This window comes from Ursus arctos, unplaced genomic scaffold (assembly GCF_023065955.2).
Source record: "Ursus arctos isolate Adak ecotype North America unplaced genomic scaffold, UrsArc2.0 scaffold_37, whole genome shotgun sequence".
Lineage (NCBI taxonomy): Eukaryota > Metazoa > Chordata > Mammalia > Carnivora > Ursidae > Ursus > Ursus arctos.
In genome coordinates, this window is record NW_026623053.1 from 8858828 (window position 1) to 8881877 (window position 23050).

At 36.0% G+C, this 23050-nt stretch overlaps 1 long non-coding RNA gene across 1 annotated transcript in view; it reads left to right on the forward strand.

The window, feature by feature from the left end:
• Nucleotides 1-23050, forward strand: part of LOC113266082 (uncharacterized) — a 634890-nt gene that overhangs the window by 337101 nt on the left and 274739 nt on the right. The window contains exon 5 of the long non-coding RNA XR_008957174.1: nucleotides 17496-17590. This is a non-coding gene — a long non-coding RNA (uncharacterized LOC113266082). The remainder of the gene's footprint in view (nucleotides 1-17495; nucleotides 17591-23050) is intronic.

The following is a 23050-nucleotide window of genomic DNA, read 5'->3' on the forward strand; positions in this document are numbered from 1 at the left end:
TTTATTGATTTCCTTTTATAAAAGATCCAGATTTCGCTTCCATACTACCCTTTCTGAATCCCACCCACATCCTTTAATATTTTGATTTCAGTCAAATTTTCTGATTAAATTAATTGTGAGTCTTTATATGATATGACATATATATATTATCCACTGCTAAGCAAAGTTGTATAAAATGTATATTTTATCACTTACATCATTTATTTTCCCTGATTAGTATTTGACTCATTTTCCATTTACTTAGTTTTCTATGTACCTATTTTATTCATTATCAATCTGTCAAAAGTATTATTTTCCAAAACTTCTAATCCACTAGAGATTTTATCGTTTCCACTCCTGAAGACCATCTTTCATCCTATTGTCCCAGCCTAGGCCATTTGCTTTTTAGAGCTACTTGTTTTTGTGGAATTTCCGTGTTTCGGAGATTTCCTTTTCTCCCCCTCTTCTGTTAAAATTTATTCCCTGTTTCTTGGTTTGTTCCTTTGTTTATCTGGAACACATCTTCTAGTAATTCCATGAAAAGAATAAGTGAGTCTGAGGGCACAATTGAGGCAAAACTAGAGTAACCTGTGCAGGTCCAATCAGAGTTGGTCTGGCTATGAGACCCCAACCTTATGACCATAATATTAAGATGAAAATGCTTCCTTCAAATGAAGTAAATTGTAGTAAAGTGTTGAGTGCCAAGAGGTCATACTCACTTCACCTTGGAATAACCTTTTCAGAAGAAATTATGAGAGGTTTTCCAGAACACAAGGGAATGTCCTTGGTTATAAATAAAATATATTGCTTTGAGCTTGTAATCTGGGGTGCTTCCCAGTTCCTTAGACTTGCCTGGACTCCTGTAGATGCTCTTGTAATTAGTATAAGGAAACCACAGTACTTCACCTCTTCTTGATTCCACCTTTTTTTTTTTTCATGGATGAAAACCCCTTGGGTGGAGGAGTCCCAAAATTGAACTGAAGGGGTGCTAGAAAGACATGGCAGCATCATTCTATTTTGATTATCACCAGGACCTGAAACATAGGAAGAGGTTCAAGGACCACTTTCTATAATGAAATTTCATGGTTAAATCTATAGTAATGCTGATGCCATTTTGATATGGGGGCATCCTAGGTTCAAGGATGTTCCATTCTGGAAAATTTTATTACAAAGAGAATTCAAAGTGATGTGTACGATTGAGAAATTATATGAAGGGAAGAGATAAAGTTCCAATGACAGACTTCTGACAAGCATGAAGAACTATAAGGAAGTTATAAGTAGAAAATCAATCAAGGGATAGGTCTAACTCATTAAATAGAATTAAAGCAGCAAGTAAATAATTACTTAGACACTTTGAAAAAGAAAAAAAAATATCACTTCTAGGGACCTTTTGAGGTTAAAGTTGTTTCAAATGGAACTATTTACTTAGGAGGTAATATAAGTTCCATCTTTTCATGGGGGCACTGGCGTACACATCTGGAAAAAGTGTTTATCCTGACACAACATTATTCTTATTCATTCATTTTATTAACCATTTTCTCTTGAGGGAGTTGTTTAAATACTCAGTGCTTCTTCGTGTTTATTATGCAGCATACAAGAGACTGCCGGGTTTCTAAAGGAACTACAGTATCTTACACTCTAATGGTCTGGAAGTTTGTATTCATATCCGGGAATTCTTCTGCTCCTCTGCAAACTCATCCTTTGTTTTATTATTATTCATTGGAATAGGGAAACAACTGTAAACTATAAGTCATGAGTTTTTTTTCTTTTCTTCTTGACAACCATTATTAACTCATTCTTTAGAAAAATGACTTAATAAAATTGTATCTTCTAGCCTTTCTTTAAAGGCCCATCTAGTTCCCAAAACTCTTAAAAACTACCTGAACTTTTTCAAAGCCTCTTCAAATTGGAGGCCAGTATTAGATGCAATATGCCTTAGAAAACCAAGTGAATGTTACCTATTTAGATATGATGCTTTTCTCACTTTTAAGTACACAGTGTTTCATTTCGTTCTTGGTTTGTTTTTAATGTGATCTTCTTATTTACCTTTTACCCCACCCCTCAAAGGAAAACTAAATAAGTTATCAAAAAAAAAAAAAGAAAAGAAAAGAAATTATCAGCCTAGGAATTTAATTGATTTTGAAATTATCTTTATTGATCCTATTTTAAGACAAAATATGAAAGATTGAACTCCCCCCAAAATACTTCTTAAAAATTCTTCTTTTTGAAAAATATGAGATTCTGTTTGATGGACTCCACATTCCAATTTCAAGAAAAACCTACTTTTCAATTCAATTACAACTTATTTTTTTTTAAAGGTGTGATACTCTTAGGGAGAAAGATGCCAAAATTCACAGATTTGAAAACATTTGGAAGAAGGCAGTATGAGATCACCATCTAGTCTGCAACAATTTTAGCATTATCTCAAAGCAGTCCACAATCTGACCTTTCAGCTTTTGGTGCTACTTATTTCCTGGTTTGATTGTTCCTTGTCTTAGTGTATCTTTTTAAGCAAAAGTCACTACATTTTCCCAGTCCTAGGATCTTATCTCAATCACTTGCCATTTTACTAAACCTTAGAATGTTTTGCACATGTGTTTAAACCTTGTAATTCCTAACTTTAAATTCTGCAATGTTTGTTTATTCTTTATTGTTTCAGCCTAGCCATTTGAATGGCATTATTGAAAAACCTCAGGTGGTGATGAGAGATTAGGATTGAAGTTGCAGATCTGAAATATATCAGCTATTTGAACTTGGGCAAGTTTCTTAACCTTGCTGATTTTCAGTTTTCTTATCTGTAAAATGGAAAAATCAATAACTATATGGTTGTAGGTAGCAAGTGAAAGAATGTGTAGAAAGGACTAAGGATACTACTGGCAATAGCAAGGCTATAAGTGCTTTTCTCCTTCTTTCTTCACTGGGTTCCCTTCCTCAGCTAAAAACTTACAATAGAATATGGCTATGCAGCCTGATGTTTTGTTTTTGTCAGTATGTTACATAATCTAAAACATTTAAAATTCTGTAAAATAAGTTTACTTAAAAAGGAGGACTTCTTTCAATTGGTCTGCTCATTTGGGACATCTTTTTTGAAGTTCCTTCAAAAGTCTTGAATTGACATTTTCCCAACAGTAACATCAACAAGTAGAAGAAAGCAATTACAGGGGAAATAAATACTAGGATATTATTATTATATCAAGATAAAATTAGTGAAAATATACGAATATATGTAAATACACTGCAAAGTAGAGAACACAACCCCAATGGGAAAGAACACAGTGGTAAGTACTTGACACATCATCATTTAATTAGAAAACACAGTTTTATACCTCTTTACTTTGGCAAATATAAGTTCATTTCACTCTGGATTGTCAAGAGGCTATTAATAAACAGGAAAGACTCTATGGAGTAGGGACGTGTGTATGTGCATAGCAGATTGAAGGAAATAATGATGACAGAAACAGCTCCTACCTCCTCTGTACTGCCACAGAGACATCTTAATAGAGGTGAAAGAAATACTTTTCTTTTTTAAAGCCATTTTAGGAAATGGTTATAGACTTCCAGGGCAGAGCAGGGGGGGCAGATCAGGAAATATTTATGCAGAGGAGAGATGCCTATAAAAACTGTAGGACATTGATCATAAGGGATTGCAGAATAATGCTGACACTGACTCAAATTGGAGCAGAACAATGGCCACCAACAGTGTGTATTTTTAAAACAGCACAGGCCAGTGGTTGATAAAGCAACTGTTGGAACAGAAAATGGTCTTCGTTTTAAGACTCTGTATAGCCATGCAAACTTCACTTTTAAATAGTAATGAGAGTTCTAAGGAACCTTAAGAGTTTAACCTGATTTCCCTTGCTTAAGTCACTCTCTGGTAGTAAGTCAGTATGGAGATGCTTATTCACTCTTGGAGACTAGGGGGACACTGAAGCAGTATGGTGCTAAGTGTCCTCCAATGGGATAAAAACCTGAATATGCTTCCCTGAATGTAAAATGTCACCAACAAAGATTGGAAGATAAAAATCTCATTGCACACGTGTTAATGTGTTTTCTTTGACTCAACTTTACAGCACACGGTCAGACAGACAAAACTATGAAATTCAACCTCAATAACTCTCATTCTCAGCTGAACATCTGATTTTCTGAGGACAGTAGCTCTACATTGCCTCCTTCCTTGTTATCCAAACAAACTTTGACCTAGCTGTTACATATACTGGGAACTGATAAAAGAAACCAGTTCACATTAAGGATTTAGTGATACAGCTGTTTAATTTGTCCTTTTTTCCAAGAGGAAGATTGCAGGCATCTGGGCTGAGCTCCTAGGAAAGTATTTTTGAAGGTAGCCCTGAATCACTCTGCACAGGCATCCACCTAGAGTCTTGCCAGTTGGTTGCAAACTTGAGTTGCTATTGACTCTCAACATCCTATCGAGACTGGTTGGGAGGTACTTTGCAGGAGAATTCTAATTTGAATTTGTCTGCATGTGCTTAAAGGAAAGGAAAGTTCAACATAGAGTGAAAAACAACCTTGAGGTACCCCTCCTCCAATGTGTGCCAGTAATACATTTACTAAACCTATATAATCAGACAAAAGTTGGTTAAATATTGTGACCAGAATCACAGTTTCTTATTTTATCATGTAATTGGCAAGGAAGAAAATAGGAAAACTCTTGATAAAGTTAATGTGATTTGATTAATCAAGAGAAGTGCCTTCAACTCAGGTAAATAATACAGTAACTCTAAAGTATAGGTTCTGGAACGACTTTCTTCCTTGGTTCTTGTATCTTTTACACTAGAACCTGCTTATATGTTTCTGTGTAGTTCAGAATCCTTACTAGACATGACAACAATAAATCTCAGATTCCTTAAGTAGGAATCAAATCTTGGGAGGCATGCATTACCCCAAAAAGCCACAATGTGAGCAAATGTAAATGTATTTAACATGCACACGCATGTGCACACACACACACACACACACACACACACATATACACATAAAGAGAAGGTACAACAAAAATATCCTGTTCTGGTTTACTATTGTGGCATGACAAAGAACCTCAAAACCATGACTTAAATCTATAATAATTTGTTTAGTTTATGAATCTGCAATTTTGTCTAGGTTTAGTGAGGTAATGCTCCTTTCTGTTCCACAAGGCTGAGCAATCCACTTCTAATAGGGCTCACTCAGATGTCTGGTAAAGTGGCACTGTTTGTTGGTGAAGAGCTCAGCTGGGACTAAGGGTCAAGGACTTCAGTTCATCTTCACCAGGTTCTCTCTGTAGGCCACCTGGCTTACTCTGGGCATCCTGGTGACTGGGTCCCAAAAGTAAGTATCCCAGCCAGACTCAGGAAGTTTGCTGAGGCATGAGTTCAGAGTAAGAAAGAGTGTTACTTCCTTCTTAATTTACTAGTCAAGCAATCACAGAGCCCAGGTTCAGAAAGAAGAAAGGTATAATCTCAATCTTAATTGGAAAGGAGTTAAGAATTTGGGATCCATATTCAAAATACTACATAGATCTTTGTAAAAACTCCCTTGGTGAAATCTACTACTTGATGTAAAAGAGAATTCAATGTCAGAAGCTTTACAGAAACTGTCTACTGTTTAAAATCTAGTATGACTCCTTTAGAAAATATTCCTGTTATTGTTTATTTCTCATTACTGATACTACATTATTCCTAACACCATAAGAGCCACTGTTGTGATTTCTACTTGGTTTATCAAAACAAAGGTTAATTCATTGTGCTGTGATAAATGACCCATTCTGGAAACTGACTTCACCCTGCAAACCACGTTAGCGATATTTCATATTCTATTGCAATGATCTGAAAGAGTTAATGCACCCCTTTGAAAGGCTAACAAACAATCACTATCAGGAAGGGTCTTAGGTGCTGAAAAATCGGATTCATTATGTAAAATGGTGCATGAACTCTCTCCCCTAACTCTGGGAGGACTTTTTGAAGCAAGTGGAAATTTTGTGCCTGCATTAAGTCTACCGTAAAGATTACTGCAGATGAATTTAAAATCTTGGCCAAATGACTTAACAAAGAAATGAAGGGGAAACACACACACACACACACACACACACACACACACACAGATGCCCCAAATTTGAACATACAACATAAGCGTATCTATTTCTTTAGTCCCATTTATAGGTTTTCCAATAATTTGAAAATAAACAAAACCTTCTGGCTTTGCATGTCTGTGGGGAGTTTGGGACTTTAGGTACACATATTTGAGAATCTTTTGCATAAATCTGCATATGTTTACATGCAATGACAGACATACTGCCGCTTCCCAAATGTGGCTAGGATAATTTAATCTTCTGCAACATTTTGCATAGCATATGTAGGTGTAATATGCTCAGAAACATTACCTGAATATATGCAAAGTACACTTAGCTCGTGCTTATATAGTTCTCATATCAAAAGATGTAGTTAGAACACATTTTGCAGCTTTATTCTGTGCGTTTAAAGAACTCAGATAAAACCAAATTATCGATAAAATGAGCTTTTTAAAAATTTAAATTAAAAATCCTTGTAGATTTGCTTATTGTTCATTCTTCGAGCTAATTTGTATTTTTTGTGGCTATCTTCTTGTTTTTTCTTTGGAGTTACTACATTTTTTAAGTTATTCAACACTGTGAGTTGGAGATCATTGAAGGATATAACAAGGATTATGAGAGCATTTACTCCAAAACAGTAAAGCAGTAAGCAGTAAAAATAATAAAAAAAATATTGGCCTAAGAATAAATTGTCTTTGAATATAAGACACTGGTGCACTTTTAAAAAGGGAAATATTTTGGATTTCTGGATGGCTCAGTTGTTTAAGTGACTGCCTTTGGCTCAGTCATTATCCCTGAGTCCGAGGATCCAGTCCCTCATCTGGCTCCCTGCTCAGCAGAGCGTCTGCTTCTCCCTCTGACCCTCCCCCCTCTCATGCTCTCTCTCTCTCTCACATTCTCTCTCTCTCAAATAAATAAATTAAATATTAAAAAAATAAAAAGGGAAATAAATATTTTAAAATTTACAAAATTTATTGAAGCATATGGGCACTATGCTTTTAATTTTTTATTGATAAAAATAAACCCTCTCTTTTTAGAGTTCTTTGATTTCTTAGGGTAGCTCTTTGTTACAAATTTGTTAGTCTAAATGAATGCTTAATTTTTGTCTACCCAGGAAATATATATCTGTTGTAGAATATTGTAAAAATACAAGTAAGCAAAAAGAACAAAAAGCACCTATAATCCTAATCGTCTAAAGTACTTTTACTAGTCCATCCAGATTTTTTATTTTATTACCATACTTTATTTGTACAAAGTATCACATGCATTTCTTTCCACTAAATAATATTATTAAATATTTTTCTGTCATCTCAGCATTTTCTCTAACATCCTATGCACTACATCATTTCTAATTATCACTTTTTTGAAAGCAATTTCTTGGATCCTCTCTTACGTATTACCTTTAGTTAGAGATGATCTCTAAAGGAACATGCATCATTCTGAACAAAGCAATTAAAGAAATTCATATTATTTTTAAGCAGGTGTTGAAAGCAGCTCCTCCTCTGTTCACCAATCACTCCCTTCTACTCATCCTCTCCTCTTGGAGGTTTGGAGGCTCCCATACTGGGTGTTCTTCTTTCATTCATGTGGTTAATATCCATGAATCTCATTACTATTTAGAATAGCACTTACACTGAGATTGTAATGACCACTGCTGGAGCATTATTTACTCATGTTCAGAAATGCAGAGTTGAATTTTTTAGACGTATTATTTAAAAACTAATGAGCCTCATATTCATGAATGGTGAAGATAAAATTTTAAAAGTTCCCATCATTTTATTTTATGTATTATATCCTAAACTCTCAAATAGCTAACACAGATTTTATTTTATATAATCTGATTAGGTTATGTCTCTGCTTAAAACACCTCAACCAGTCCTATTACTTCTGGAACTAAAGCTAAAATCCCCTAAGTATGGCACAATAGGTCCTCCATCATCTACCCCTGCCTCACCTTCCCGTTTCTCATTCCAATCTCGTCTAACCCACAACTTCTCCATTCATACTGAACCAGCTGAAGTAACAAGCTCCTCTTTCTGCTTGGAATGTCTTTCCTCTGTTTTCACTTGACTGTTGTCTTCTCTACCTTCCAGACTTAGCTCAGGCTCGTTCTCCCCATTAAGCCATCCTTGACCCTGTTCTAAAGCAGATTCCCTTTCTCTGTGAGCTGCAGTGCTATGTTTTAATGTTCGATTTGTTTCCGCAGCTGTGAGCTCCTTGAGGACAGGGATGAAGGAAGGAAATTAGTTTGCTTGTGCCTTTGAAAACAATATTTTCAGATATGTTGTTATGTAGGTGGCCCTACGGATATTCTCTTCGGGTTCTCTATGAACCTATCCAAGACTAAATTGTGCATGTGCAAATCTATTCTTTCTCTCTGCATATTGGAGAGTATATGTATTCCAGACCCCAGTGGCTTTGTTTCTGCTAGCCACAATCTAACCCTGGGTAATAAGTACACTCTGTGTTATCTATGGAGTTCTCAATTGTTTTGTTTCTGCTTCAAGTCTGTGCCTGAAAGAATCTATATATGACACTTGTGAGTGGACCTCATGTAGACTCATTCTTTCATGTAGTCACCATCTCTGTCGTAACTGCTAGACACCAGGAACAATCACCAGCACTGGAGCCACAGAGAACTGTCATTGCTTGTGCAGGACAACACCCATTGTTTGTCTTTAGATTTCTGAGGTATGCCTTTGCCCTACCACATTCTTTCCTTTGTTGGCTGTTTCAGCTGCTGTGTGTTATTAAACAGCGAGAGCTTGGGAGCTATGGAATATAATGAAAAACATGACTCTGGCCCTTGAGGTGCCTTCAAAATAAATGGGGATGGCAGTGCAAAAGAATAATGTGTAAATGGGGCACAAGAGATGTATAAACATTTTAGAAATTCTAGTAATGTAAGCAATAATATCAACTAATATTTAATACATACCTCATAGAGATATGAGGATTAAATGAACTAACGTATGTAGAACACTTGGACAGTGCCTGGAAGTATCAAGTACTTTGTCTTTGCTATTATTACTATTTACTAATTATATGCTTGATGCTCTTGTAAGTATTTTACATATATGAACCTTATGTAATTCTCATTCAAATCCTTATATAACCCTATCAGATCATCGTATTATTATCATCCCCATTTTATATGTGAAGAAGTGGAGGCTTACAGACATAAGTAACTTAGCCTAGGTTATCTAGAATTCAGGTCCCCCTCTCTCAACTTCTCCGTCCACTGTAGAGAGCTGCCTCATATTTATGTAGCAGTTAGAATCCCTTTGATTTTGCTACTCTACAGTCAGCCCTGAAATGATTTTACTTCGTATTTATTGGAAGTACTAAGTGCCTCTTGGTTGTAGATAAATAGAGGGCAATGGTGTCAGTGAGACCGAAGAAAAATGGTAGAACATTTTCCTTTTAATTTTCTACTGACTTAATTTTTTAAACATCATATGGCTCTAGTAAAGGTCACATAGAGTTCACTGTTCAAGGGAATGGTTATTTTAAAATACTTTACTCAAGTCTCCTCTAACTCAACATTCAATTAATTTTATATTTTGTATTGATAATTTTCCTCGGCAAAGATAAATTAACTCTTTAAATCAAAGCTGTAGAAGTTAAGAATTGACTGTGGTGAATAATAAGATCTCTCTAATTTCTTCCAACAGCATATAAAAAGTTGTAAATTTCCAAATCTGTGCTTCTGTTAGTAGGGAGTTCAGTTATTTTTAAGCACAAATTACAAATCTATAACCAGCTATTGGAAACAAATTTTTAAATAACTTTATTTTTATCAGTGTTTTTCTAGTTACATTTCCTACCGAAAAGTTTCCCTTAAAGGTTGGTTTCAGTGCAATTTTAAGTGTTAACCTTCATATTACTTTGAGGGTCTCTGACAGGACTAAATTATTCACATCTCACTATTCCCTCCAGATTCTAAACCAATTGAGAAATAACTGAGTCAGAGACTGAACTACTATCATTAGGACCAGTAAAGTCAGAATGTGGCATCTGGCTTAGATTTAAAGCTAGATCAGGTTTAGCTCTGAATTGACTTCACTCACCTCTTCATTGCACAGGAACCCAGTAGCTCAACCCCATCTCTTCAAGGGGCAGGGTCTGTCTCAGTGATCATAAGCTGGGGGCAGAGGATGGTACATTAATTCCAGGTAGGCAGGTCCAAGAGAGGCTATGCATGCTTACAGACCCTTTTCCCAAAGCTTCACATTAGATCATCTCATTGCTCTTCCATTTGGGGTGATCAGGGAGGACTGAGTAAGTGATGGGTATGGAAGGTTGGAGAATGAAAGGGAAGAGCAGAAGCTGTCTCCCAATATTTCTTAGGAACTCCTATTTTACAGGCTGAAGTAAAGATATGGGCAAATGGTAGGTCAGCTTCCTTTACATATTTATATATTTCTGAATTCTAAAATTATCTAAAAATGATAAAGCAGAGCATTATATGATAATAATAGCCTATTGGGAGAGACAGACTTTTTAAAGAACTCATGACAATGGAGCATATTAAATACAGTAAGTGAATACAGTGAAGCAAAGAAGCATAGGATACCATGAGAAATACTGGACAGACCCTCACTTAGCTTAGGGGGATGGAAAGCTTGGGAAGTGTTCCCAGAAGAGGAACTATGGTACCTGACTTTTCAATATAGAAAAGCACCAGATAATGAAGATTTGCAGTGGCCATGATGGTCTATGGGGGAAGGGGGTTCATAGCATTTCAGGCCCAGGGAAGATTTGATATGCGAAGACATCTAGGAATACAGACTGTTCAAAAAAGAACTCGATATATAGTTCTATGTTGGAACATGATAAGAAGGAAATTGGAGACGCAGGTAGGTAGGAGCCAGTTCACAGAAGTGTTATACATTATGTTAAAAAGTTCATACTTTGCTGGCAATGGGAGTGTGGAGTCTCTGCTGGACTTAATGAGGGGAGTAACGTGGTCATCCCTGATACCTCTTGGTATATATATGTGGGAAACAGGTAGGGTCAGGGTAGGAAGCAGGAGAAACTTTAAAAGTTTATGGAAATCTAGATAAAAACAAATGTAAGTGAATATTTTCAAGAAATATTCAGACGGTACAGGGGCGCCTGGATGGCTCAGTAGGTTAAGCGTCTGTCTTCGGCTCAGGTGATGATCTCAGGGTCCTGGGATCCAGCCCCAGTCATCGTCGTCGTCATTGTCGTGGGGCTCCCTGCTCAGCAGTGAATCTGCTTCTCCCTCTCCCTCTGCCCCACCCCACTGCTCATGCTCTCTGTCTTGCTGTCTCTCAAATAAATAAATAAAATCTTTAAAAAGAAAGGACGGTACAATTTATAAGATAAGTAGAAAGGTTTAGGGAGATACGGTAAATTATTGAATGTGGGGTTAAGGCAGAGAGAGAACATTAGTCATCAAGATATCTTATACTTTGTACTTAGCTCTAAAATAACACTTAACGTACTCGATCAATTGTAATTACTTGTTTCTTATATGTTTACTATCTGTGCTCTCATAAGTATATTACCAACATTTTTTCAGGGGTACAAAGAACTAAAAGATTTTAATGGTAAAACATAATGAAATTTGCTAATTGAGTAGCCTCACTGGCTCTGTTTTTACAAATGTGAATGTAGATGGGTAGGAGAGAATATAAGATAATATTATGTTTTTGTTTTAATCTCAAAGCCCTAAGGCTGTCTGGTAACAGATAAAACTCTTAGCACTTGGTAAAAAGTCTAACCATTAAGAGAGGTTTCTTTGTTTTAGCAGCAGCATTTAAGTTTACAGCACTTACATTACACACAACCCAATGATATCCTTATTTTTTCTGAAGTTACATTCTAAGGACAGTTGCTAAATTTATAGTTTGGGGATCTGTGTGTTTATGAGTAAGTGTGTGTGTGTGTGTGTGTGTGTGTGTGTGTGTGTACATATAAAATTTACCTTCAGAATATATTTTTAAACTATATTAAAATATTTTTTCTTATTCTAGTGTTGGAAGATTTGGATTCATTTATATTTTGTGCTTAGTCCCCTCTGAAGAGAAAAAATAAGACAAAACAAAATAAAAACAAGTAACATTATTCAAATATGTCATTGTACAGTATGGTGCTCACCAGATTTATTCATTTATCTGGCTGCTTTTTCTCTGCTCCTTCCACAATCCCGCTCTGGGAACTTTCTCTGACCTTCATCCATATCACACAATAAAGCAAAGATGCTCAGTGTACTGTGGGAAAAGGTTGGAGGGGTATGTCATTCAGCCCAGGGGGTTTCAGGCTTAAGAATGTTTCTCAGAAGAGACACTGTCATATCCAAACAGTGATGGTCAGCGTGGGAGAACACTGTGTAGTGAAGAGCTGTAGAGGTGCCCGTTGTCAGTATGAACCTGCACCCAGACAGAATTAAATGATTTTCCAGTGGAAGTCACTATCTTCATGTTGCACTTAATAGATTTCTTCTTTGAGAACATATAATACAGAATAATATATTCCATCTCTTTCAGAATCTCTTGAGCAAGAAGTAGAGACTTGGAATCTATTGTCAATGAACATTTGAGTCCAGGTAGCTTAGGAATTAGAAAAACCTGCCCAACGCCAGTGGAAGAATACCACACATCTGTAGAGAGAAGCAGAGATAAACAATGGGGGGAGGGTCCTTCCTGTGTCCTCTAGAGTACTCCCATGCCTGATTTTAGTCCATTTTTAAGGTTCAGCTGCATCCCTGCCCTTGGGTTCCATAAGACACTAAATATTCTTAGAATACAATATTCTTAGAATACAGAATAGCTCAATGCATTTTCTATTACTCCCACAGGAAAGAGTTCTATATAACACAGTTATAACACAGGAAGTTCTCTTTGGCAGTTGCTGATTGGGCTGCTGGAAGGAACACCACCAACAACAACATGTTTTGTGATAATGTGATATGTCTTCTTTAAAAACTCTTACTTACACTTTTGTCATTTGAATATACTTCACCAAAGTACTGTAACTTTTAAGCTATAACACATTTCAAGGTGAATGGGAGGCTAAGTGATTGTACAGAAGAATGGAGTCAGCATTTTTAGAAAATGTTAAGAATAGGATCTCAATAAAATCACAGTGGATCCAACTTGCTCAGCAAAAGTGTAACTACTCAACCAAAGTAAAATTTACAGACGTGAGGAAGGGAAAAGCAGAAAATACACTGTTTTCCAAGTTGTTCCATGGAGTTTATGAGAATATGCAGTAACAGGATCCCCCTGGCTGGGATGGACGTAGACAAGACAAACACTGGGGAGAAATGTGAGCAGTTTGGGGATGTAGGTGTTGTGGATAGTTTCTCTCCAATTAAAATATACTCAGTTTTTCTCAATTTTAGTTTCCAAGGTAATAATGGATCCACCAAACTAATCACTATCAATAGGATTAAAATGCAATAAATAATTGGTACAATTTCTGGAGCAATACTAGCGACTAAAGTCACTTAGATGTGTGATACCTTAATCAAGAATCTCTGTTAGAGAGGTGAGAATTTCAGATATCATGAAAAACTGGTAAGTGGGGTTTATGGTATCTCATACATGATGCCAGATGTGATACGAGTTTCTGTGATAGGGCAGAGATTATGGTTTGCTATCTTTGTAGCCTTGGAAGATAGTTTGTCATATGGTTCAAGATAGGCACTTAGTTTAGTAAATGAATGAGTGGGAATGTTTACTTCTCTTTCCTATGTAGAGAGTGCTATGTTAGTCAGGTACTTATTACAAACAACAGAATTACATGCTATCTAATTTAGGCAGAAAACGAATTTATTACATTCCCTTTAGGTTACTCAAAGTGTTGTTTGTAAGGCTAGAAAACCAATTCTGAGATGACAGGATCAGGAACAAAGGCAAAAATAACAAAGTAGGCCTGGCCTTAGGAGAACGTTATGCCACCAGTGGTGAACATTATTCATTGCAGCTTACCCCTCAACACATCTGATAAAAGAATTGGATGCCACTTTTACCACCATCTGTTCCTATTGCCCAGAGATATGTGCAAAGAGCATGGGGGCAGAGCAGACTCCCTAGCTCACATCTAAAGTCTGGTGCAGACTCATCTGATTGGATGACATACTCCCTAGGCATAAGATAGGCTGTGAATATAAAAATCTACCACTTTCAGATTTTTGGGTAAGAGGTGGGTTATACCTCCCACCAGGAATCCTAAAATGGAAGATTACCCAAATATAGAAAGATTTAGAATAGGAACAGCCAAAAAGAAAGGGGAAAAAGTCTACTTCAAGTATCCCCTGGAGATGGATTTGGAAGGTTTATGTATACAAGATGTTGTCATGCATCAGTCCCAGTTTCTGTGTCTGTAGCTAACACCGAATAAATTGAGTCTTTCTTTACCAGCTCATTTGCACTTCTCCACATTGCACAGTGATTATCCAGCTAGCCATCAATCCCTACTTCTCCCTCCTCATCCCACTCTCCAACCACCATCACCAACATGACTCAAACATTTTTCAGGTTGCAAATGCTTGACAGATAGAGTACTTGTGTTTCTTTAAAGAGTTAAATTAATGCTCAGAAACAAGACGTTATTCACTAGAATTTTAGTACAAAAGAGAACTAAACCATTTTAAGTATGACCTAAATGGGAGAACAATTCCACAAGGAAATGGGGAAAACACAAAAGAAACAATGGTTGGAAACATTTAAGATGACCAATGATGAAAATTGTTAGGCTAACTGGATTCGAATCCCAGTTTTCTCGCTTAAAATTGTGTGACCTTGGGTCATTTTACTTAACCTCTTCTTGCCTTAGTTTTTTCATTATTATATAATGCAGAGGTTTGTTATGAGGGTTAAATTGATATATACCTTTTACTTCCATGATATTCTCTTTGGATAAGGAGTGCTTGCAAAAGGCATAGAGCAGGGTGTATAGTATGCTGCTGTGTATAAAATAGAGGGAAGGAATTATGTTCATTTTACTTTATATGAATAAGTAATAACTGAAATGATACAAAAAACCTGTCAGCAATAGTTATTGTGATGATAAGGGAGTAACTGGGCAGAGTGGAGGCAGCAATGAATGCATTTTGTTTTATTTTTATATTTATTTATTTATTTATTTATTTATTTATTTAAATGAATGACATGGTCAACCATTTCATTCATTCACTTATTTATTTATTTATTTATTTATTTATCTAAATGAACAACATGGTCAACCATTTCGTTCATTCACTTCTTTATTTAAATGAGTGACGTGGTCAACCATTTTATTTATGTATGTATGTATGTCTGTATTTATTTATTTATTTATTTATTAGAGTGAGAGAGAGAGAGAGAGATTGGCAGATGGAGAGGGAGAGAGAGAATCTCCACACCCAGCCCAGAGCCCAATGCTCACAACCCTGAAGTCATAACTTGAGCCAAAATCAAGAGTTGGACATACAACTGACTGAGTCACCCAGGCACCCCTTGTTTGATTTTTATATTTGAAGCATGTATATGTATTCCTAGTCATAAACTGTATATTGATTTTTTTAAAATAAAAATATGAATAAAAAATGATAACTAGAAAAATTCTGAAAAAGAGTAGTATGAGGAAAAATTAGTCTAATAAATACGAAAATACAATGCATTGAAAATTTAAATATTATAACAATAGTACAAAAGAGAGACATATCAAAGAAAAAGACTAGATATTTCAGAAATATACAAAAATACATATGAGTATAAAATATATGTTAAAGGTAGTGTCTGACGTCAGCTGTAGGAGAGAGAGAGTACTTAGTGAGTGGTATTAGGACAACTGGGAAGACATCTGAAGAACATGAATTTTGGCCAATATCTCAATGTGCAATAGGATATATTTTAAATAGGTAAAATATTTAAATATGAGGAATAAATAGTAAAAATGCTAGGACAAAACATGAAGTGATTCATTTATGAGTTTGGGGTGCAAAGAACTTTGGGATGTTGACTCAAATTCCAAAGGGCATGAAGAAAATGATTGTTAAATGCGAAGAGATAGCAAGACAGCAAAAGACAGAGACAGAGAGTGAGATAGAGTAAGAGCAAAATAAATTGCAATCATTGCATTGACACATTTCCCGAAGTTTAATAATACTCTGATGGAGGAACTAGAGGAGAATAGGCACTTAAAAAACAGCTGTTGAAAGTACAAGTTTGTGTAATTCTTCTGGTGGGTAAATTGAAAAACTTATTAAGATTACAGAAAAATATATTTAAATTATATTCCCTTTAACCTAGTACTTCCACTTCTGGAAATTTGTACTTGGGTTCTACTTACCTCTGTCCAAAAGCGCAAATATGCAAGGCAATTTATTCTGGTAGTGTTTATGTTAGTTTGAACTATATGAAATCTACATTTATCAAAAATAGTTGAATATTAGCAGTTTCATATGGTTTGGTCTATAATAGCAAATAATTGAAGAAAATGTACATTAATAGGATGTGGTTCAATAAATTATGTCGCATTAAGGCAAAGTAGTAACATGAAAATAATTAGGACAATCTGTTCATAGCCCTATGTAAAGATTGCCAATATATGTTGTTGAGAAATACAAACAAGATTTTTAACGGTTTGTACTATATAGTTTATTTTTTGTACAAATGAGGGAAATTAGAAGTACATGTTATATTTAAGTTGTGTAAGCATAAAAAACCTTAAAAATTGTCCTAGTGGTTAGCTTTCGGGAGGAGGTGGGTCAGAGCTTCTGCATATGGACATAACATTTGGAGGTGAGATTCACATGGAATTGGGAAATACATGACCCTTGCAGGGGAGGGCACTTGTGTAGATAGGGCCCAGAGGTGGATGTGGGAGGGAATTTGCATTACATATTTTTTTTAGGATTTATTTATTTTAAAGAGAGAGACAGTGCATATGTGAGTAGGTGGAGCGGCAGAGAGAGGGGGAGAGCGAGAATCTCAAGCAGATTACCCACTGAGCCCAAAGCCAGGTGTAGGGCTTGATCTCAAGACCCCGAGATCATGACCTGAGCTGAAATCAAGATTCATGTTCAGTGATTCATCCATTGCATATAACACCCAGTGCTCATCACATCACATGCCCTCCTTAATGCCCATCATTGAACAGTACATCAGTTAAATATATCAGTTAAAAAAATGAAATGAAGAGTCAGAGGCTCAACTGACTGAGCCACCCAGGTGCCCTATGCTTTACATACGTTTTAATATGTTTTGATATTTGAAATACATATTTTTTTTACCTATGCATAAATATTTCCTGTATAAAACAGGCAGTTTTTTCATGGTCACTGTGAGCTGGGTGATTTTTCTTTATTCATATGAGATTATAATCTCATAGCATAGTTAATAAAACATTCAGATGTATAGAGGTATCTTATTGGCATTACAAATATTTAATGGGCTAAAATAAAATTAACTTAATAAGTATTTCTTTAACTTTCCAGAAAATGTTTCAAGCAGCCTGCTTTGGTACAGTGGAAGAAATAAGGATTCAGTCTAAGCTATGCTACATATGTACCTCCCATGTGGTCTTCAGAAAGTGAGTACCTCTAAACCTCTATTTTCTCACCTGAAAAATTAGAATAATAGTTAAAACCACTTTTTATAAATCAAAAATATTTATAAGATTTTTGTATATAAAAATTGTGTAAAGTAAAAATTGTTGAAAGTTTGCTTTGAAGCATAAATATTCATAATAATAGACGTTACTGGTTTTTGCTATGTGAACAAGGAGTGCAAAGGAGTTATACTATGTGAGCTGCTAAATACATACCAAAAAATAGAATCTTACAGACTCGTAGGGAATGGTCTCAAGAGTAGACAGTAGGGTGAGTGTAAGTGTCACATAGCACATAATGCGCCACAGTGCACTCAGGACTATGACAGATGTTCCTCTTGTGTATCCACCACCACCCCACCACCACCAGCAGCAACATCAACACAAGGGTAGCTTTTATTCACTAAATCCTGACTATCTGTTAGATTCAGTGTGGCACATCCCATCTAATTATTACAAAATTCCCATTATACAGTTGCCCAGTATTGTGCAACCAATGAAAAGTGGCAGATCTAGGATTTGAAAACAGGGCTTCTTGACTTCAAAGTTTGTATATCCTTACCACGATTCCATTTAGTTTCAAATTTTAGTGGACATTAAAATATGTCAGAAATGCAAATTTTTCTGACCTTGCACCTGAGTTTATGGTTTGCTGGGCCTGAGTTATCCACATCGTATCACCTTTTCCAGTGGTTCTGATGTTGTTGGCCAGTTAGGTACTTTAAGTAATACCATGCTATTTCCAACTGCTTGTTGGTCCTCCTTACTGGTGTAGTATCTGCAAATGACTTCTGTTGGCAGTCCTCTGTGTTTGCAACAGAGATGGCAAGGAAGGGGATCATTGTTTCTCTATGCTGTGCTTTCAGGCTCTTGGTCTCCAGGGTCAGCCTCTTATGATGACGTAGTGGCAGAGAAGGGGTTGTATGATGTGGCTTCTTCGGTGGAACAGAGACAGGGTTAGGAGCAATCTGCGTAATCTGGGTTCTAAAACCATTCTTGGAGATTAGAGTTCAGGTCTGAAATAAGGTTTTATTTTAGTATTTGCAAAAGCTTTGAAAGGGTTCAGAATGATTCTGGTAATTAGGCAGGTTTGAAAACAACTGAGCTAAATCCTTTCCAACTTCTTTCCTCTCTACTCTGTTATATGATTTAATAATTTCGTAAGTGCTGCTCAAGAAATCAAACAGGAAATCTTATGCAGTTGTACCTTGTCTTATTAGGATAGTCTTTTCATATTTTTAAGAAGAAATTTTTTTAATACTTGTTTGTACAAGGCCCAGAGCAAGGTGCATGGGTGGATGCAAATATGGAGCATATATATGGTAGATGAGGCATGTCCACAAGTAAAGTGCACTACACAGTTGAAAGTCTGTTGAGAATCAAGATGCATGGGAGTACTGCGAGAAATCATGAGGGGAGAAGAGACATAATTTTTAGTGAGGGGATTTGGGAAAATTTCACAGAGGAAATGATACTGGACTATCTATCAATGCTTTGAAGAATGGATATGATTTTAACAAGCTCAAATAGCATGCACAATCACACCAGGCTGGAAGAGTGCTACAAGCCCACACAGGGAATATATTCAGATTTAGCCAAAACGTTTTTTTGAAGAGTAGTAATAAACTAATGGGTTTCTCTATATAATATATTTAAATAGGGGCGCCTGGGTGGCACAGCGGTTAAGCGTCTGCCTTCGGCTCAGGGCGTGATCCCAGCGTTATGGGATCGAGCCCCACATCAGGCTCCTCTGCTATGAGCCTGCTTCTTCCTCTCCCACTCCCCCTGCCTGTGTTCCTTCTCTCGCTGGCTATCTCTATCTCTGTCAAATAAATAAATAAAATCTTTAAAAATATATATATATTTAAATAATATTTTAAAAAAATTAACATTAGTAACCACTGTAGATCAAAACTTAGCAAAGAATGTAGAGAAGTAGGAATAAAACAAGGTCCCGTGTATACACAGGTCATTGCCTAGTAAGTACAATACAGTGTAGGAAGTGCTATGTAGAAGTTATCTGTCAACTACTAAGGGACTGTTTTCCGAACTGTATTCTATGTAACATGAGAGTCTCGGGAATTGTTCATAGGTGCTGCGGGGAAAAAAAAGCTTTTTGGTTAATAAGTCTGGGAATTGCTGGTTTAAACAAAATCAGTTATTTTTTTGCTGTGGAACTTTCCAGAGCCTTTCATATGTCATGCAGCATTTCTCCATGGTTTGTTTATTTATTTATTATTATGATTTAGTACTATTATTTACTATTTATTTTGTAGAGCACCTATTAATATCTTCTTGAACGCTAATGTTCTGCTGAGCACAGTTTAGAAAACTGTGCTGGAAAACACAGTAAAGAAGTCAGTCAGCCATTTTCTGGAATAAGAAAAGAGTTCATGGAAAACTAAAAAAAGACAGTTAATAATAGATAAATTAAGTTATAAATATGCATTTTAATGAAAGTATATAATCTTATTTTATTCATAAGTTCCATATTATTTAATTATATTGTATATTATATCTGTTAAATAGAAATTAGACTGGTCCCTGTAGAATATTTTCTTTATATTAAGGCTGCTTCTCAGATGAGAAAAAAAATCTCTTTACTGTAGTAGTGCATCTAGTTTCTACTGTCAAAATCCAAGCACTATATAGTGGGGTGCCTGGGTCGCTCAGTCCGTTAAACATCTGCCTTCAGCTCAGGTCACGATCCCAGGGTCCTGGAATCAAGTCCTGTGTTAGTCTCCTTGCTCAGCACAGAATCTGCTTCTCCCTCTCCCTCTGCCCCTCCACCCCCTCCCACTCATGCACTTGCACTCTCTCTCCCTCAGATAAATAAGATCTTTTAAAAATTTTCAAGCATTTATTTTACTGAAAAGCAATATTCAAGAAGTCTTACGGTCCTCATATTATTTCGAGCCTCTTCTACTTAGATGAGTGTCCTCAAATATATCCAGGGTGGCAAGTCAGAGGAAGACTCTATTGGATGTATTTTTACATTTTCAACTAGATTGTCCTTTCATTATTAATTAAATAGTGGTGCCCATAGTATATTTTCAAAGTTTTTTTTTTCTCTGTTGTTAAGCCCATGTGGATGAGAGTAATCGTGAAAGTGTCCTTTGAACACTAACAGTGTCCCCTTCCTTCCTAGGATTTTCAGTTGTTTACACATTTCCCTTGGTGGTTGAGTTAATTTATGCCCCACAAAATGGCTAACCAAGGTGTAAAAACTTATATAAGCTGACAGTTCCTATTAAGTATGTAGCTAAAGAAGATATGTTAATGTTGGTTAGTAGAACAGTATTGCACTAAAGGTATATGGCTCAGATTCAGGAGTTTCTGAAATGGATAGTAATATTGCAGTCCACAATAAAGTAAACCTGCAAACAAAAATCAGGCCGTTTTGAAAGCTAAGTGATCAAGAAAATGAGGCTGATTTCCTCTGAATTCAGAAGAATACTAATACTGTGTAGCTTTTTTTGAGCAGATTTTATTGAAGACCAGAGAGATGAGAATATTGGCCCAAGGTTAACAAGTATGTTCTAGAAAGAGCTAGAACTCAAATACTAATTCCCCATTCCTGCTTTTTTTATTACATGTATTCTGTCCCCTTTCCTTATTCTTTGCTTTTAGACAGTTTATCCAATTTTGTTCTGTAAACCCTCTTTAGGGCTCCATTATGCCAGAGGCTGTGTTGCTATTATTTTCTTTCTCTGCTTATCTGGGTTATCAAAAGAAAATAAAAACAAAACAGTCAGTGTTTATTTAGTACCTTCTTTGGGCCCTTCAATTTTTAAGCTAGCATAGATATATAAGGCATATTCATGTCCATAGTCTTCTCAACAATGGTAGCACATATGCAAGTCAAATATTTTGGCTCTATCTTGAATGTTATAAAGAAAATAATAATTTTAAATTATTATGAAGGAATTCCAGTCTTCAGTTCTGTTCATTTTGATGTTTTTAAAATCAGCAACATAACGTCCTAAAACTTTAAGTTTGGCTTATATCCAGCTGTATACTTGACATCTCTACTTGGATTTTTAATAGGCATAGCAAATTTAACGTGTCCAAAGCCCATTTATCAACTCCTCCCTTTCCCAATCTTTCTTACTTCAGTACATGGTAACACCATACATTCGGTTGCTCAGGCCAAAAATCTTGGAGTCTTCCTTGATTTTTTCTTTTTTTCATACCCCACATCCAAGCCATCTTTATTGGCTCTACTCTCAAAATTTATTCCGAATCTGACATCTACTCATGATCTTTTGTTATCCTTCTATTTCATTGTCCATACTGCTGCAAATAACATCCTAATTGGTTTCAGCTTCTGCTCTTTTGCTACCATAACCTATCCCCCACATGTCAGCCAGAGGAAATCTTTTAAAACTAAAATTCGATTATTACATTCCTGTTCTGAAACACCTTCCTAGCACACTCAAAATAAAATCCAAATTTTAAACTCTTTTTCTTGGTCTGTGATATTCAATATGATCTCAACAGCTCTGTGTGTTCGTATCTCATTTCCTACTTGCTCACTCACTTCTAGCATCACTGGTGCTGTGGCTGGATTTTGGCCTCAAGTCCTTTGCCCTTATTATTCCTTCTGCTTAGGGTTATCTTTGCCCAAATATTTGTAATACTTTCTCCTTCACTTTTCTCTGTTATTTGTTCAAATATCCTTTCTGTGGAAATAATTTCCCTGGCCACCTTACCTGATATAACAATCTCTGTATTCCCTTACCAGTTATTCTGCTTTATTTGTCTTTTATCTCTTAGTACTGCTTAGCATTGTGATGTTAGTATACTAGTTATTATCTACCTTTCCACTGGAATGTTAGCTCAACAACTGCAATTGTCTGCTGCTGTATTTCAAGTGTTCGGTATAGTGAATGACTCATAGATGTAAGTATTAAGTGCTTAAATAACTTATGTAATTAAGTAATTAAATATTTGTAAATGTGAACAAAAGCAGATACAAACAAATATCAAATTGTAACTCTAAGTTCTATAAAGGACACTTGACTGAGTCAAGGAGATCAGGAAAAGCTTTTCTGAGGAGGAGCATCTCCAAGCCTAGAACCAAAGAGGGCAATGCAATTTACTAGGTGAAGAGAGAAATGGAAGTCTTTTGAGTAGTTCAGGAGCACGCCAAGTATGAGACTCTAAAGCAAAAAGGTCCATGTGGCTGGAGCAGAGAGAGCAGAAGTGAGCATGAGTAGAAGAGTATTGTACAAGGAGAGGTGGAAAGGTAAGTAGGATCTGGATCCCCCAAGACTTTGTTGTCTATGTTAATCATGTGCTGTTTTAATCTTAACCACAACAGAAAGCCTTTTTGGCATTTTAAGCAGGGTGATGTCATGATCAGATGTATGTTTTAAGAAGATGGGTATGACTACAGCATGGAGTTTGAAATAGGGAAAAGCGATGATCGAAGTAGTCTAA